At 40.9% G+C, this 19,265-nt stretch overlaps 1 protein-coding gene across 4 annotated transcripts in view; it reads right to left on the minus strand.

Moving 5' to 3' along the window:
* MRTFB (myocardin related transcription factor B) overlaps positions 1-14,062 on the minus strand; it is a 66,657-nt gene extending 52,595 nt beyond the window's left edge. For 2 of the 4 annotated variants that reach the window (XM_064725440.1, XM_064725436.1), the window contains exons 1-2: positions 13,989-14,062; positions 10,983-11,027 (exon numbers count right to left, since the gene is read on the minus strand). The gene's annotated coding sequence lies outside the window, so the exon portion shown is untranslated. Of the gene's footprint in view, positions 1-10,982; positions 11,028-11,301; positions 11,322-13,101; positions 13,133-13,988 lie in introns of those variants that run through there. The other 2 variants (XM_064725437.1, XM_064725438.1) reach the window with 2 other exon arrangements.
* Positions 14,063-19,265: the final 5,203 nt, after the last annotated feature.

A 19,265-nucleotide genomic window follows, 5' to 3' on the forward strand; every position in this document is an offset into this window, starting at 1 on the left:
AACAATTAATTTTTTTCTTATCTCTTGGCTTATTAGAATCTAATAAAGAATTCATTCAGCTGTTCAACTTTCTGAAGACAGCTCCTGAACTTGGCATCCATGAAATTAAGTCTGCCTTTGGCATAAGGTTTTCCTTATTGATTGAAAAAACTAATTTAGGAACTTAAAAATAACTTTTACAAATATCTTTCCAAACAACCAAACAAAAAAGAAATAAATGAGGACAAAAAAAATCTGTAAACATCTCTGTAAACGTATTTTTACACTGCTGCATGTATGATAACAAACCATTACCATTTTCTAGCACACTCATTTCAACAGCTCCAGATGAAAACAGCTGCTTTAGCATCAGGTGCCTGCTACAACCAGCAGCATTTACTTCACATAAAACTCAACTAAATATATGCAGAATATCTCCCATCTATTTCCAGTCTTCAAAAGCCATTTCATTCTGATGTTTCTAATACAACCAACTGTTTGTACATCAGCAATCCAAACACAAAAATGAGTAGTAGAAAATATTTATTCACCTTGTTTAAAATCAAACCCTGTACAACACTTTATCCAGCAACCATCTGCAAAACTAAGAAACCTCTGATTCAGAATGTAAAGCCCATGATACTCTCACATTTTATATTAAAGATAACAATTTGCCTCCCCTTTCTCGTTTGTTTGAAGCCTCCTCAATCTTGAAGAATTATTTCAGATTTGCCATCTGCATTTACAGATGGTAACCATTATCTGTGTAACCCCTCAATTGAAGCAGATCTACACACAAAGTATATTAATAACACAACTGAAACTCAACAGTTAAAACATGTACAGGAAAATACAATTTTTAAAAATGCATTCTACTAAAGTTTCAATATTCTAATTAACATAATCCAAGAAAGCACCTTTTATACCAGGCTGATCTGACAAAAATCAGTTGTCACTCAAGGGGTTTCCACTTCCTTCCTTGCAACTAAGACACTGAAGTTAAAGTTGTGTGAGCCATTCCTCTGCTCCATTTCTGCTTATGAACTGTTGGAAAGCATAATACCAACTTATTTCCAGAAACTAAAAATCACATTACTCAATTGTTCCAATAGTCTTAAATGATTACAGGTAGCTGTTTTGGTTTTTTTTTAACATAGAAACAGCAAAATGTTTAATAGTAGAGTGAAAATTAAAAAAAATATTTTCCTACTTAGCCTTTAGAATACATTATCAAAATAGAATCTGCACCAGCACTGCTAGGAGGCTTCGGTTCACATTTCCCTGACAAGTACATAGGAACAGTGTTCCAGCACTGGCAAACCAGAACTCCTGTACAATGTATGAGCCTTATGTAAGTGTTCTCACAGATTGTAGGTGGTTGCTATCTTCTTAACTGCTGAAGACAAACGCTCCTTTTATTTTTAAACATTTTATCTTCATAAGACAAAATGTATTTCCTTGGAAAAATCTTATCATCTTATACTTCCCTGCTACTTGAGACACCAGAACTGGTATTTTATTTGGCACAAGCTCTGAAATCTGGATGACACTTCAGTAGTAAACCAGCTTTTATTTTAGCAATCTGCTGGAAAATAACAGTTCAAGAATGACAATGCATTCAAGCTTTAGCCAAGTCAACTGGCTGACATTAACACTGCTCACTTACTCACACCTGCAAGGAACCTGTACCCAGTACAGTACTGAATTAACAGTCATCAGATATTAGCAATATCAGCTCCAGGATTTTCAGAATCATGGTGTGAACATGAGCACTCAGTTTCTCCATTTATAAAACTCAGCAAAATTTAAAACTCTAGCAGTTTGTAATATACCAGAATCTTCAGTGGGGAGAATACTAGAAATGTCAAAAGTTGGGTTTGTTTTGTTTTTCTTACCTTTTCCTTCAATGTATCAGAAGACACTAAAAGAGATCCTCAAACAGTGTGAGATCCAGCAGGTTAACCAACAGCTGCCAAAGCAGGCCATTGCATTGAGCTTTTTAGTCTCCCTGTCAGTGCCTGGAAAGACTTGGTGATGTGTGCAGTGGGAACAGTGCTCTCTGACACTGAGGCCCATAAGCACTTTGGGGGCTGTTATAGTTTTAAATATTCCTTCTATTTGAGCAGTGGGCACTAATGACCTGAGAGAATGTGAGCAGTCACAATGTGAGCCTGACGTGGCAATTCCCCTCCCCTTCTCACGAAGAAGGGCAAGGACTGTGCTTTCAGAATGCAGCAGACCTACCCATGCCTACACAAGCCTACAGCAAACTTCCTTCCTGGGCTACACATGAGTCCAGTCCAGTGGTCAGAGCCTTGGAATGCTCAGTGTCTCCTTTCTTCCGAGGATCAGCACACATCAGGCCTGAACATAAACAAAGCAGTCGGGAACACTGAGCTCACTGAGGGCGGGAATTGGGAGCTCCAGAGTCACTTCCCGGAGAGGAGCCCTGGGCATGGAACACCACTGCACGGACAGCAAGGGACACAGGCTTTTAAAGGATGGCTCCTCTGGGCGTGCTGCCTATCAGCCAGGGCTAAAGAGAATTACACAAACAAATCATGGCTTGGCTGCAGCCTCCATCTCCATCAGCTCCTGGAGCAACCCCAAAGAGGGGCTGTGCTCCAAAGGCTGCTGGAGGCTGTGGGGGCACAAACCCCAATGGGACAGCACAGCCTCCCCTCTGCTGGGCTGACACCTTCCTGCAGACACCCCCTGACTGCAGCACGGGAACTTGGACATGGAAACTGACATTTAATCACCATATTGAAAAGAGAAACTGCAATCTCACAGTTAAACACAATGTCGATAAACCTAATTAATTAAGTTTTGTGGTCAAATACAGGGCAATAAGGATTCCAATCATACAGCTATTTTTATGAAGGTAATTATACAAAAGCAGAAAAAGATGAGAAATAGCAGCTGACTAACCATGAGTAATCACCTTGGATTATGCATTATGAAAAACTCACTATTACTATTCATTTCTTTAAAAAACAGTGTGCAGAAGTATCTGACAAAACTGAGGTCCTGTCACGCTTCTCACTGTTCCAGTACCTGGAATAATGTGTTTCTTCCAGGAGCAGAGTCCTCCTGGACTGGTTGATACTGCAGAAAAATATCCACTTTTATTAAATAACTGAGATTAAATTTTTGTAACTGTCTGCTCTAGCTAAATTAATACCACTGAACAGAAACCAAAAGACCTCCAGAAACTCATTTAACACTTCTGCATATTTTGATGACAATGCTATGTTGAGATTCTCTTTACTAATTCTTCAGAGGATGTCTTTAAATCTTAAGTCTTTGGACTGATCCAAAAATGAAAAATGAATAAGCTACAGTGGCAAATGCACATAGTCCATGAGGTAATGTATAGAGAATTACTTGTACCTGGACAGAGGCTGGGGATGAGTCAGGAGAATCCTCGATGATACATTCATTCCCTCCACTGCTACCTCCAGGCAGGAAAAAAAATCACAGTAATTGGTAATGGGAGCTGAGCCCTGCTAAGTGCAAATGAATTACCCTGCAGTGTGGGGCTGTGAGGAATAAAGGCAGCCTCCCACAGCTCCATTAAAGTGTGGGGAAACTAAAGCCTACCCTGTCGCTGTGCAGGGCCATAGAGATGATTTATCTATTCTTTTCTCACATTACTGCCTGCTCAAACTAACCTGCTCAAACAAGAGTTCGTGAAATCTGGGCTACACATCAACCTTCACTGGGAAGAATCTACCTCATAGCAATGTTGTGAAGCTTAGTGTTTAAATACCTTAAGGTTTCATACAAATGTTTAAAGTAATTGTAAATATTACAACTATCTTCTGTATTCACATTTCAAGGGCTTTAAAATTATAATAATAGAACTTAATATAGCAAAGGTTCAATATGCACAACAGTCATCACCGAAACAGAACCCATACCTTCAGAAGTGATGTTTAAATTGTTTACTGATTATATAAAACTGTTCAACTATGTCACCTTCCTTTAAGAAACAGTTGAGAACCTCCGCAGTGTGCACCAAAACCAATAAATTGGTCTGAGGGACCAAAGAAAAAGTAAAGTCCAACATTAGCTGCCTCTTAAAGGTACCACCCAGTCAACAAGGTCCATTTTTAGGGAGAAGTCTGAGCTGCTCTGCAATTCCACCCTGCACGAGAGATGCTCATCTCCGGAGAGCTGCTTAAGGCTGGCATGGAAGCAAACACCCAGGAACCCACCCTGGTAACCCAGGACAGCCTTCAGCTCACCTTCCACTGACACAATACTTCATAAACAGAACCTGGGCTGTGTTAACTTGCAGTGTTTGCAGCAGAGTTCATAAAGATTTATGCTGAAAACTCTGAATCAAGAGAAGACAATGATTTATTTATTCTCCAACTAAATCCATCTTCCCTAGGAGCACTTAGCAGCAACCACAATTCTGGCCACAATACCTCAAGTGTAGAAGACATTGACCCATAACTTGTTTTAAGTGAAGGACTTCAGGCACAGTCCTCAACAACTTTTTACTTTCAATCACCATATGAACAGACATAATTTGATTTAATCTCATATCTTCTGTGGATATTCTTAATAAAAAATGCTCCTCTTAAGGCAACATTAAGTGGTTCAGCTGGTTCCACTTGATTAAATAAATACAAAGCTGCCATAGCACATATCCTCACTAGTTCTATTAAAATAAAGAGCTTCATAAAAAGACTTAAAACTAGATAGGCAAAACATGAAGTAGTGTCTTATTTACGTGTTACTGTATAAGGAAGTAAGTTGTATGCAAATGGTCAGAAAAATCTAAATACGACATTCCTATTTTTCAGTCTGTGAAGATGATGTTGATTGCCAATATTCTAAATTTGTTTTAATTCTCTAATTTAAGAAGCTGACATTAACACTGGCAACAAATACATTCAGGCTGAGTTTACAAAGCAACACAGGGTCAGTTTTACACCTAAATTTAGCAGGGCAAAGAAACAAAGAAACCAACCAAACAACAGCTATCTGCATTAGTGTGGTGTGCAATCAAATGATTCCCCAAGTTTCTCACCTTCATAAATATCTACATATTTAAATAATATTTTTTTTCCAATGAAACATTGTGACATATGACTTCCAAAGCCACTTATTTGAATTCCAATTAGCAAAAATCCCAAAGTTATTAATTTCAGTTTTAAAATGAAGTGCTTTGCAGGAGTATTTGAGTAATTGTGCCATCAACTCAGATTAACCTGCTCAGAAGCAAGTTCAGCTCTTCTGGTCTATGACAGAACTTTGTGAAAGCAATTAGTACGGTCCCATGTGCTCCATGATTTTCTGTGGCCAGTAAACACAAAGTGTAGCCAGAAGAATCTATTTATGTAATTGAAGTTGCCAACATGGGAAAAATCAAAACCCAAGTGGTTGTTTTTGTATAATAAAGGCACTTGGTAGCTCAGACAATACTTCATAACTTTTATCAATGAATTGGATCACGATCTTTCCCTGTGTGTTCAGAGACCTTTGATAACCAAAATAGAGGTCCTTCTTAAAATGAATGTTGGAAAAGCTCTTAAGGCAATTAAGGAAAAGTTAGATGACTCCATGATTTCATTTGTTTGCTTGGATACTGAGAGATGTTCCCATTTATGACTAAGCTGCAGGTGCTACTCTGTTTATTTTTCTGCCTGCAAACCAAGCCCTTGAATTGAACAAAGCAAGGAAAGCACAAGGATTCAAACCAAAGAGGAAGGAACTGCAGGACTGCCTCCCATTGAATGTGCTGCTTTCTACCTCAGATCAGAAGTGGGACTGATTGCACAATCATTTCTAGTAGATGAGATTCCTTGAAAAATCTATGTTTGCTTATTTTTATATCTACACACTTTACAAAGATTAGCAAAGTTTTATTATTGAAATTTGATTATTAATTATTGTAATTATTTTATTATTGTAATATTTGGAGTTAAATTTGTCTTTAAAAATGCAATCAATTTCTATTGGACAGAATTTAACATACTATTTACATTCAGCAAGAAACTAAGTGCTAACTAGACATTTATTCAAAATAATGTAAGCATAATTAAGAGATTACAAGCAACTTCAATTTAGGGGATCTTGCAAAGATCAGAATCATTATGTCTGAGCTGAAATTCAGTGACATGTGCAGAAGTCCCTCAATTAAGCAGTCTCTACACACAAGTTTAGGAAAGCTAAGAAAATCTCTCTCACACAAACCTTTTGCTGCATATTGGCTGGACCAACACAGCTACTTTGATGTATTAACAATGCAAACAGTAACCTGAATTAGCTCCCATGGAAACCAGTCAACTTGTTGCTCCCAACTTCTGAAAATTAAACTTTTAGTATTTAATCTGCTAATGGACAAAAGGAAAACTTAGAAGGTGACACATTAATGTTTAATTAAAAAAATATATAAATCAACTTGCGGTACGTCTCAAGCAGCAATTTACTGCACATTCTTTACCTGATTAACACCAAGGGCTTAAGAGTTCACCTACAATATTCTTTCCTGTTTCTTACTTCTAATCCCACATTGTGTTACACGGCCTCATTTTTATACAGCAATGACAAAGGGTCACAATCTGAATGCAATTTTATCACTTCTACTAGATTTACACCTTACAGCATCTTCCTAAGAAATAAAGTCAGGGTTTTTTTAATGGAAACAATAAGGATGTAGACTGGAAGAATGCTGAATTCCATACAGTTAAGCAGACTTCCAGGAAGAAAAATCCCACAACAAACAACAAAATCCCAGCCCTGACACTCCTAAACACTGGAAAGTAAGCAAGAAAATATACCACACACATAGTATTATGACTAACAGCACAACAAGTTATTTGATAAAGACAAAATTACACTCTTCACTTAACAGAAGCCAAATTTTTACTTTTCAAATCAAACACATTTCTTCTAACAAGGAACAGGGTGGGACCACAGGAAAGAATATAACTTATTGCTTCTTTATAAATACAGATCCAAGATCATAACTGATGAAGCCTAATCTCCAGATCAACACCCATATTCTAAAATAATCAGAAAAAGTATGTTATTAGTATGGTGCCTGAAAACTCTGATGTTCCAAACAGTTTAATGCTATAATCCACAGTCCATGCCCTCAGTATTTTAAGAACCAATTTCTCACGATCTCCAAAGCTAAAATGAACTTGAATTCCATCTTCCCTACTGAAAGTAGCTAAGGACGAATAGGGCAGAAACTCTGGGTCAGGAGAGTTTATGTTGCCTAAGGCCAGTTTCAAAGAAGTCTTATCTGTTAAACTATTGTGTTCCAATATTTCATTCCATACAAAGCTGCTTGTTTAAAAATAAGTAAGAAATAGATGGTAACATAAAATTGTTTACAGTAGATTACAAATTTCTGCACTTAGCAGCTGTCACACATTTACTTTCTGCAGTTCTTGTAGTTTGAGCAGCACTCAAAATATTTTAAAAAGATACTACAAAGCTTTATTAGAAACTCTGTTGGAAAATACAAGATATTTGTTAAATGTAATCTGGTATCAGATATAAATACTGTAGCCCTTGGTTTATTTTCATTGTTCTTTTTCTAGTGTCAGACAATAGTTATTTTTCCCCAGATTACTTCAATACCCACTTTCCTGATTTCTATTCTTGTATTCCCTATTTTCTTCTATCTTCCATCTACCACTAAATCACCTGAACTCAGTTTTACCCATCACAAATGCTCTGTATACCATCCTTCCTCGAGAACCTTCTCTTGACCATGTTCCTCAGGCAGCCAGCACAAGGCCTGGCTTAGGCTTTCCAAAGTCTCCCACCTATGCCAAGAACCCAGAGGCAGCAGGGAAACACCTGGAATTCTCTCCTGCACCCCCCTGAGGCCCCAGCTGGTGCAGAGCAGTGCCCAAGGCTCTCCCTGCAGCACAGGGAGGCAGTCCCAGGGTTTCACCCATCCCAGCTCACACTGGGGGCTGGGCTGGCTCCACATTCCCACCTGAGCTCCTGCCCACAGCCTTCCCAGCACAGCCAGCATGAACTGTGGGCCACAGCAGGTTCTCACCACCTGCATTTCACCCCTTCCAGGAGATTCCACTTTTCTCTTTTACCAATTTTGCACGACAAGTTTTTTAAATTAGGCTTCTGATGCAGGACCTGGTAAAAGAGTCATCAAATGGTTTAACTGGCAGAACAGGGGAAGGGTGGAACATCTGGCAGAGGAGGGAGGATCTGATTCCAGAAGAAATCACAAAATACACTCAGTTATTCATAGAAGCAAAGAAAGTTGGTTAAAACTGCCTAAAGATATAGAGAGAATTATTTAGGGCTTGATTCACACAGGAATACTTATAATTCCCATAACCATAGAGACAGTTCATATTTTGCAAAAACTGACAGTATTTGCTCAGTACTTTGTATTGGAATGCTGCTGTATTATTTGACATTAACATAAAGAAGCATTACTGTAATTAACCCATACAAATTCAGGAATAATAAAGACTGCAAAATAAAGCAGTAACTTCTCTTTAATTAAGTATTTACTAGAAAGACCATAAGTGAGCTCTACCCTCATAAAGTGGGTATTAAATACCTTCTGCAGTCCAGACACTGCAAATGAAATTAATGTTGAAAACACTAAGTAGAAAATGGTGAAGTTTCCAGTTGTTTCTATAAATTCCTAACTCAAACAGGTTACAAGTCTTTAACAAAAACCTTATAAATATAGTTAGTATACTTATAAAAAGTATAACTGTGCAAAGAGTACAAATTACATACTGAAAAACATTAGCCAAACATTAAGGCTTTTCTTTTTTGGTACCTGTCTTAGTTGTACTTTCCATGGAAAAATATGTTTAAAATTTTATTTTTAAAGATTAAATCCTAAAAAAAATAGTGTACCAAGTGATATATAATGAAAAAACACACTCAAAAATAGTTCAGAGTGATTTATTAGTCCATTCAAAAACTCCTGAAATAACTTAATACACTAACAATTTGAACTCATTTTAATGAGTCTCTCTGCTGAATTTTTATGAGCTACCTCTTTTACATTTAAAGAATGACTAAGATTCTAATTTTAATGTCTCTAGAATTTGTAAACAAGTTTTCAACAACTGTTCCCTAGCCTTCCAGCAGGCTTCCAGTATTAGAGACAAAATGTGGAAACATGAACACAACTGCATGTCCTTCTCAGGTGGGTAACTAGGACCACCTATGTCATAAATTCACTTAGAAGGGTAGAAAACCAGTGGGTGTCCTTTTTGTCTTTATTCTTTGTTTTGTTAATTTGTGTTTCACTAGTTGGTGTAAAGATCAAAACTGAGTGTAACCAGGACTTCTCTCTCACTTTGTTGCTTTTGGCACCATGCCCAAGTAAAAGCCCCTTCTCCAACATTTAATTAATGCTTAAGCCAAGTACCAAATATGAAATCTTAAAATACTCTCTACTGAGTCAACAATCAGAGAGATCCAGTTTATTGCCCAAGTGCAAAACTGTTACATTAACATCTGGATTTAATAACAGTAATCTGAACACTTCAATAAATTCTGTAATGTGCATTTGCTTTGGAGTTTCAGGATATGGCAGATTTTTGTGGTAGACATCAATCTTTGCCACAGAAGGAAAGTTTGAAAAAAGTTGTATCCTGTAACTAACACTGGGCAATTCTGGCTCTTGAACTTCAGGTGCTAAAAATGTTTCAAAACAATGCTAGAATACAGCACAGCATGGAAAAAGAAGCATTTCTTCATCTGAAGAAGCAAACGTGAAACATTCATGGCTGTCAAGTGCAAATAGTCTTAATTTCAGTGGTTCATCTTTGTTTTTTTGACATGCAGCTAAAAAAGCAGCAGATTTATTCACAGTAAGAACCAAAGGTTGTAGATTCACTAGAGGAGGACACAAAGTGAACTGGTTTGCCAAGTGTAATCAAACCTGCCCTTCATGGAGCCTGCACACACACAGCCCTACACACACCTTGCCTTCAGGTTAGGGGAAGCTCCCCTGGCTTTAAGCGGTTCTAGTTGGGCTTTTTTGCCTGCCACAGTTGTGGGGTTCGTTGGAACACATCAGTGTACAGATACATACCCCCTTCTGTGCACATCCAGTTCTGCACATCTTGTTCTTCCAGGCTCTGCAGCAGCTCCTAGCCATGACAGTCGTGTGCAGTGTCTGCTTTTTCTGTAGAGGTGGAACCAATGCTCTGGTTCATCTAGGAGGCCTCAGTGGAAACTATCAAGAGGCTTTAAGTCTTGGTTATCCTGAAAATCAGGCAATCTGTCCCACCCTCTTTTTCCCACACTGAAGATGAGGAGGGAAGGGCAGGATCAGAATTGTCACCATTTAGGGATCAGCCAAACTCCAGAAGCACGCAGCTCCAGAACTGAGAATGTTTAGCCAATATGAGCCGAGTTCTTGTTTTACTGAGCTGCCTGACACCTTGCTAACACCTCCTGCAGCAGAGGCAAACACCCTTGGTGACTCCCTTTGAGAGAGAATTTTCCTCATCTATAACTGGATGGATTTAACCAAACCACACAGGATCTGGAGTCCCTCTGGAGGTGCAGGGCTGGTACAAGCCTGAGTCACTGCAGAAAAACTGTTAAAAGTAAACAAAATGTTCTACAGGCTGAAGTTTTAATATCAAAACCATTCACATGTGGAAAACAGCTAACATCTATGAAGGCTTGCAAGCATGACAGTCCTTTAAAAAGAGAAAATATTGTTTAATCAGCATATGAGTAGTTAAGTCATACTCTTAAGAGGTGATTAAAACCCACTCACATCAAAGGCCAAAGCATAAAATCACAATAACTTGCTCTTCAGTTTATGTAATTCAAGTACTACATATAACCAAATTTCTGTTTGTATAGGAACAGATCTCCTGGAAAACCTTCCATTTTAACAGGATTATAAAACCTTAAGCACAACTTAAAGGAATACACTGCTCACTAAAAAAACAGCATAACAGCTTCATTAAAAAAAAACTTATTTAAAAAGTTTAAATTTTTTAAGATACAGCACTTACCTTGTATATCTAGCACCCTTGTAGAGTGTCTGTTTCAGCACATTCCTGGTTGGTTGGAAAGTAAAAAGGAAAAACAAAAATCACAAAGATGCCTCTAGGATTTGTTATTTTAAAAGTTACATATTTTGTTCTACCTGAGAAATTACAGTTTTAAGAATACTAGTTCAGCTTTCTCAGCTTCTGCAGTTTTCAGATGTAAGAGTGTGTTATCAGGTTACAATCCTGAGAGTAAAGTGATTTTGATATACTTTATGTGCATCTTTTAGCACCTTTCATACTCCTGCTCAAATTCTAAGATGATATTTGTCTTTCCAGTTACCTCTGGCAAGAACTGCAGTACCAGAAGTGCATCATCTGCTCCTTTTAGCTCAACTGCAATACACAAACTCAGCCCTAGTTCCTTCAAGTCTTCACACCTGCAAGTGCCAATTATACAACAGAAATGCATTTCAGTTTTCTATAGATTCCAATACAATGGAATGTTTACAAAAAAAGGAAACTGTTCCCATCCACATTTTGCCTTTCTGCTATGTCAAATGGACCTGTTCCAACATCAATATTTCATTTATTGGAATACTTTAGACTGTGTGTGTACATATATACATATACAGACACATATGATTAAGTCAATAGAAACCTACTGCTCACTGTATTTAGAAAAGTTTAAAATCAGTTATTTTAAAGTCTGGCATTTATCAAATGCTGTTTCATACAGTAACACTAATGGAGTTTGCCAGTTTTGGCTTTGAACCCACAGGTATCAGAACGTCCCTGACATTGCTCAGCCACACAATTTTACTTTTGATCCCAGAAATGAATCCTAACAGATTACTTTTAATTCTTTTAAAGGCTGAAGCTGATGTTATGGTTTCTGTACATGTCAGTGACAGAGGTTAAAAGCTGCACATGTAAAAAACCAAAGCAAAATACACAAGAGGAAGAGGTTACAAGACGGAAATGCCAAAAAGAGCCAAAAAGGCCCACAAAAATAAATGGCCTATGATAAAATATATTCCCTCTTCCTTCCAATAATCATTTCATCAGTAATCTAAGTGCTGTTTAAAAAACCTCAAACCTCAACTAAGCATATTCCCTATCCAATATTTTTAAAGTATTTTATGCATATAAATCACTAAATTTGTTTGAATATCTATGTATTAACCCTCAATATTAAAGCTGTTTGATACTACCTTATAATTCAACAGAATCTGACAAACAAAAGGTAAATATAAAGGTGATTCCCATGTTATTGTATGACTGCTTCTAAAAACTCATTTGCATAATTCAGTTCAGATTTCTACACTTCTCCAAATGCTGCCAAATCCTGAAAGATATTCCGTACTCCCAATAATGTACTAAGGATGTTCAGCTTCCAGGTGTTTTTATTTGCTGGTGTCAGTACCAGGCAGCAATCTAGTCAAGTTTTAAATGCAAGTTAGACCACAAAGTCACATCTGCCCTAAGCAATAACACAGGACAGAAAACTTTAGAAAGGGACAAGATAAAATTAAGAGACATTAAGAGAAGAATTTTATGAAATTCCAGCTGTGCCTTTGTTGAAAGCTTTAAAACCTCAATTAATTCAAAACCTGGGCATTTTTTCTCATAAAGGAAAAGATGTAGCATGAGGAAGAAATGTGAACACCTTCCCATAAAGAAGAACTTCAGATCATGCTGTACTCACAGGACAGTAAAATCTTGGCTTTTTTTCTTAAAAGGTGAGTGATGTTTAAGCTTTAACTATTTTAGACATATTGACACACTTGACTTTATGGAGGTGTTTTTGAAACATTCATAAAAAGATAATTTTCCTGATATTTACTTTATAGCTAAACAAACAGGATTTTTCACTTTAAATCCTGTAGTCGTTATTTCAGCCAATTGCCTGCAGCAGGCAGAAGTCCTGGTATCTCGACTGCACTGTGACTGCCTAACAGCATTTTTCTGCTTGCACACCAAGACAAAACCCACGTAAATGGAACAAAGGCAAATGTATGTGCTGGCAGAAAGGCACGGCACGGCAGCACAGCTCTGCACCTGGCTGCCCGCGTCCCCAAGAATGTCACTGCCGCGAGTGCCAGCCAAGGGACCTGTGCATGCAGGTGCTGGGGATACATACACTTGTTAACAGCGCTCATTCTGGAATCATGGAATCATCAGGCTTGGAAGAGACCTTTTATATCGCCCAGTCCAACCACCGAACCAGCACTGCCACAGAAACCTCTAAAGCACATCACCCAGCGCCACATCGTCTTTTAAACGCCGTACGGATGGTGACTCCACCACCTTCCTGGGCAACCTATTCCACGCTAAAACGGATTGACCAAGTGCCATCTAAATCCAGGCATGCCGCAGAAAACGAGCCGAACTCGCTACCAGCCCCTGCTCTAAGGGTCGCGGCTCTCCTCACAGCCCGGTGACCTCCGCTGCAGCTCCGCGATCGGGGACACGGAGGGCTCCGCTCTCCCCCGGGCGAGGCGCTCCCATCTCAACGCCCGCAGGGCTCGGGCCGGGCCCGCAGCGCCGCCCTGCAGCCCGCAGCCCCGCACCGCCCCCGGGAGCCAGTGTTCCTCTCTAGCAAAGAATAACACAGCACACATCCACCACGGCCGGGCCGGGGCGAGCCGTCCCAGGGCGCGGTGCGGACACCGGCACCTCCACCTGCTCGGGGCCCGGAGCGGCCCGGCGGGGCTGGGGGGCCGCCCCCCCGTGTGCCCGGCAGCGGCCTGACGGGGACCCTGCCCGCCTCCGGCAGAGAGGGGGCGGCCGCCGCTCTCAGCACTCCCGCCCCCCGCAACCTCCTTCGGAAGGCTCTGCGGGCGGGGCGGCGCGCAGCCCACCGCGGGGCCGGGCGGCGATGGCTGCCGGCGGTGCCGCTCTCGCCCAGCGGCCCGGCCCGGCCCGGTTCCAGCGCGCGGCAGCGCGGCCGCCCCGAGCGGCGCGGACCCGGTGAGGCGGCTCTCGGCCGCGCGCGCCCGCGCCCCCCGCCCGCACTGCCCCGCTCACCCCGGCCCGCCGCGGCCATGTTCCTCTCGCGAGCTCTGCGCCCGGGACCGCCCTCCCCGGGCGCGCGCCCCGGCGGTTGGCCCGCGGGCGGGGGCGGGGGAGCCGCGCGCGCTGGCGCCGCGCACGTGCGGGAGGCGGGGCGGCACATCCGGGCACTCGCGCCCTCAGAGAGTCGGGCTGGGGGCGCCGGTCGCGGGTGCCTCCGGTGTGAGATTACTGAACCGGTGAGGTTGGACACGAACTCTGAGATCATCGAGGCTAACCTATGACCGAGCACCACCGTGTCACCCAGACCGTGGCAGTAAGAGCCACGTCCAGCCTGTCCTTAAACACCTCCAGGGACGGTGACTCCACCACCTCCCTGGGCAGCCCATTCCAATGTCTAATCACCCTTTTTGGAAAAAAATTTCTCATGCGTCCCACCTAAGCCTCCACTGGCGTAGTTTAAGACTGTGTACTCGTGTCCTGTCGCTGGTTGCCTTGGAGAAGAAGGACCCCTACCCTACAACCTCCTTTCAGGTACTTGTAGAGCAATAAGGTCCCCCCTGAGCCTATTTTTCTCCAGGCTGAGCCCCCTCATCAGCACCTCATAGGAGTTGTGCTTCAGACCCTTCCCAAACTGTTGCCTTTCTCTGGACACACACCAACACCTCAAGGGCCTTCCTGAACTGAGGGGTCCAGAACTGGATGCAGCACTCGAGGTGTGCCCTCACCAGTGCCGAGTACAGGACAATCATTGCCCCGGTCCTGCTGGCCACACTATTCCTGGTGCAGGTATTTTTGAAAGTTCTCTGGGATCAATCCCCAGGCCCAGGCAAATCGCCCCGTCCCTCACAGCGGTGCCTTGGCCGCGGCGGCTCCGCTGCTTCCTGGGGGCACCGGGCCCTGGCGGGAGGGCCGGACCGACCCGACCGCGGGGCTTTGTCCGGGGCAGGCGGAGGCTGAGGGTGCCAGCGTCTCTTCTCGGGGTGCTGCAGCCACACAAATTTGAAATTCGAAGCCGATGGATTGGGTATGGCTTCAAATGTTGGCTGTGCAAACATTCACAAACAAGATGGGACTCATACCTCGTGTATTTCACCTTCAGGCTTAGCTGTCAGTGTCTGAGGTGACTGAACTTGATTCAACATCAAACCAGTCACGAGGAAAAAAAATTCTTCAAAGAAGTTTTGGAAACCTGATGATTTACACTTGAGAATGTGCAATAGAGAACAGAGGCATTTGTTCTGTGATCAGAATATGATCGTGCATGCATGCAGTAATTTATTGCACATATTGTGCAATACTGTGCTCACAGCAAATATCTAACAAATTGACTTTTACTAATACCGAGCCAGTCCTGTTCTGTAAGTACAAACTGCATCAGGCCCAGTATTGTGCAACCCTGCCTTTGAGTTGTATTTTTTTTTAGGTCACAAATTAAGTACTAAGCTGCCACTTGGTGCTAAGGTCTAATACAGCTTTTTTATTATTTGCAATTTGCTGATGTCCAAGAGCTTGCTAAGAGACTGCATTGAGCTTATGCTATGTGCTGACCAAGCAAAACATGGTTCCCTGCTCCAAAAGAGTTTTTCAGTGCACTTGTTCAGCAGCAATACCACAGGCACAAAAAAAGAATCAGTTATAATTCCTTATGATTTTAAGACACCATTCCAATACACTTCACTACTGATGGATACTTTGACATTGAAAGAATTGCTTGCTCAAATTGTTTTAGATGGATTGGAAGGTTATTTTTTTTTTGTTAAGCTTTGTAAAACAGTGTAAATGTCACTTATATTTCACTTGATTATGGTTAGCTAATCAGATTTTATCCAATTCCAGAAGCAAACTAAAAACAACAATGTACAAGAGCATTGTGCAAGAGGTGGAAATCTCTTTAATATTGCAATGCAGCCTAGATCATTCTGGTAGTTCCAATGGCTGCATTAAAGGGCATTGCCCATTCATTGATTAGAAGGAAATAGACATGGATCATATTGCAGAACACATGGAGTATTCCTTGCTAAAGAATACTTTAGAACTTGAAAAGCCTGGAAAAAAAATGTCTGAGACAAAGGTGTGTTAAAGGGTTTGACATAAAACACAGATGGTGCTCATTTCTTGAAGGTATTTGTGCTTTATGAAATAGGACTCAATGAAAAAGACACATTTTAAGTGGCAATTAACTACTTATAAACAGTTTCTTCCATAAAATCACTCCATGGAAATTGTCCAGCTGCACACAATTGTTCTTGAATTTTGAGCACCACCTTTCCTGTCTTGGGCATGGACATGTACAACGCTTCCTTCTCCTTACAGAATAGTTCAACAAGAGCCCTTGGCATATGCCTCCAGCAATAACAATGGATGCTGTACTCACCTTTTTTATAGCAGGATAAGGATAAGAAGCACTGGAACAGTGGTTGAAGCTGGCAGAGCAATGCAATGCTCTGCAGTGAAGGGATGGACCCCCCCTCTCGCTTTCAAACCAGTGTTCTGCTGTTAGAAAATGCAGAATATGAAAAGCAGATAAATGATACAATATCAGCATTTTAATATTCCAATTGATGTACAAATAAAAACATTTGTTGTTATTTATAGTGAATATGTATTTAATCATGCAATTGCAAGCTGCATATTTTAGGGAAGGATTGTTTGTTTAATGAAACAATGCAAATATCTTTTAGAAATTATTCAGAAATAACCTATGCTTTTCAAATCTAGTACAGGCTTTATATAAAGAATTTGATTATTCTAGAGATGTAAACACTGTGGTTAGATTTGTTAATAACGGCTTCATTATTTAAGGCATACTATAATATATTCTGTATTAGTGTCAACTACATATTCCATGAGGGCATTAAATTCCTAGATGAAATACATTGAGTAAAGACCAGCATTTTGCCACCTAACTTGCAAATTACAGAATAGTAGTGCAGTTGGCTTGCAGTTGAGCAAGTTACTTTGAAAGTAGGGCAAGAACTACTACAGCTTCTCCTGGAGTCATATAATTTGTTATTATTATGTTTCAATATATTCCTTAATAGCCTGAGATCAAAAGATTGACAAAACATGTTATGTGAGGAAGAAATAACTACTTTCTCCACAGAGCTTTCTCCAAAGGCTGTAAGTGAGGGGGAAGTGGATGAGTTGTTGATACAGCGTTATTTGCATTTGTATAGGCTTTTAGCACTCCAGTTACAAAATGGCAGCACAGCTAACAAGGGGTGGTTCTGCACAGGGGAACAACTCCTTGAGCTCAACAGAAATCAAAGGACAGGAATGTCTTTGTGAAGTATCCTGTTGTGGCTGCTCTTCAAGGGGACATGCTGGACTAAATGGACTTTCAGTGTAAACCACAGAACCAGTTCTTATTTGACAAGGAAATGAAAGAGGAAAAGGCAGCATTTATCAATATCATAGCCAAAAACAAAAGCAAAAAATATGAAAACCTCTCACCAGCTTACAAGTTAAATTAGTCAGTTAAATAAGCATTGTAAATCATTATGATATTGAAACAGCCATGTTACAGAAACATCAGGCTGACCTTATCTCTGCTATAATGTTTTTGGTATTCCCTGGAGAAACTTGCCAACATCTGAACCCAGTGATTCTACAGAAGGGACTCGATGGCTGAGAGCAGCTTTCCTGCAGTTTGGTTTCCATTGCCAACTATGGTCCTGCTGACCCTGCTGAATGGAGCTCACTGCAGGTCATCAGTGGCTCCTCATGAAAGAAAACAGCATTACACTTCAGGTTACATCTGAGAAAATGATATAGCTGATCACCACTGGCTGTTATTACATTCGGTTGTAACACTGCCAAACGGTGGTTATTCATTCTAATTGTAAAATCAGTCTTGCACTGAAGCTTTAATAGTCTCTCACAAGAAATGCATATTTATTAATGGCATTTAAGTTCTAGTTTTTCATTTTTATTTGGTCTTTCCATTAGTTTCTTTCCTCTAATTTTCCTAATAACTTCTTTGTTATTGTTGTTGTCGTTATTTTCCCCTATGGGGTGCCTGTATCCTCTATCAGTCCATTTTGCCTGCATCAGACCTTTCTGCCTGTTTTTCCTCTCGTGTAGCTGCAACCTCCCCTTTGAATATGTGTGTATTCCATCTCTGCAGCCTCCTCATGCCTCTTTTCTCCTCATTTGCCTGCTCCTTTAAGCAACAGGACCCATGCCAGAGACTGCTGTTCTTTCGTGGCTCAGCCACAGCGCTGCAGTTTTGCAGAAATTGGAGGCTTGCAGGGAGGAGATTGAGTTGGCAACAGGAGTCTGCCTGCCTACCTACCTACCTACCCCTAGGCTGCAGGTTTTGTTACCTGCTCCTGTCCTTTTACTTAACACCTGGTAGAGACAAAAAGAGATGAAAGGAAAAAAAGGAAAAACAAATACCCAAACCCACTATCTGTATCTCTTTCCTACAGATATACCAAAAAGAGTGTGGAATGCTCTGTCAGCTGGAGCTAGTGGAACAAATTTGGCTTTGGACATATCCTTGTGTAGCTGTAAAGTAGAGATCCCCAGCCACTCCTGGGCAGTAGGTGAATATAAATGCCCAGGACATTAAAGCTATTCTGTTTATTTCTGAATTTATGTGAAACAAAAATCTTCTTCAGTAAGCAATATTCATTGCCAAAACAGTGATGGCTTAATCAGTGGCAGAACAGCGCAGCTACTTCAAGTTTGGGGTTTGGAACTAGGGCTGTGACCTGGTAGAATTGGTGCTTTGGTCAGTGCTGAGGCATCTGGAAGGATACAGAGTCACAGACCAGTGTGTGGGTTTGGGCCAGGGGCTGTGTGAGAAGCATTTGTTGGCTGTGGGGCTCTAAAGGCTGCTGCAGTCAGCCAAGGAGACTTGGGAAACTTCTGGGCTATCCCTTTGGGAAATGCTTTTCTGGAGAGCTGAGGGTACATGCTCTAGAGAGCTGAGCATACTCCACAGGATCACCTCTGTTATTCAGCTTTGTGGTTTGTTCATTTCATGAATCTTGAAAATGGAGCTGCTGGTCATTTTGCACTTTAAAATGATTGCTCATCTTGTGTAACTGAGCTAACAGTATAGAGTGGTTAAACTGCAGACATATGGGATCTAAGTGTGAGGAATTAATTCCCCACAGTTGCTGAAAGATCCTGAACTCTTTGTCACTTACTTCTCTTGGTCTTCAAGAATGAGGATTTCTGAAATTTCTGCTGTGAATAATTTGTGGAGAGGGTGTTTGCAGTGGGCATGTTTGGTATTATTTTGGGAACACTGGCAGCCAGCCCTTTACTTCTAATTAAATG

This window comes from Zonotrichia leucophrys, chromosome 14 (genome assembly GCF_028769735.1).
Source record: "Zonotrichia leucophrys gambelii isolate GWCS_2022_RI chromosome 14, RI_Zleu_2.0, whole genome shotgun sequence".
NCBI classification, from domain to species: Eukaryota; Metazoa; Chordata; class Aves; order Passeriformes; family Passerellidae; genus Zonotrichia; species Zonotrichia leucophrys.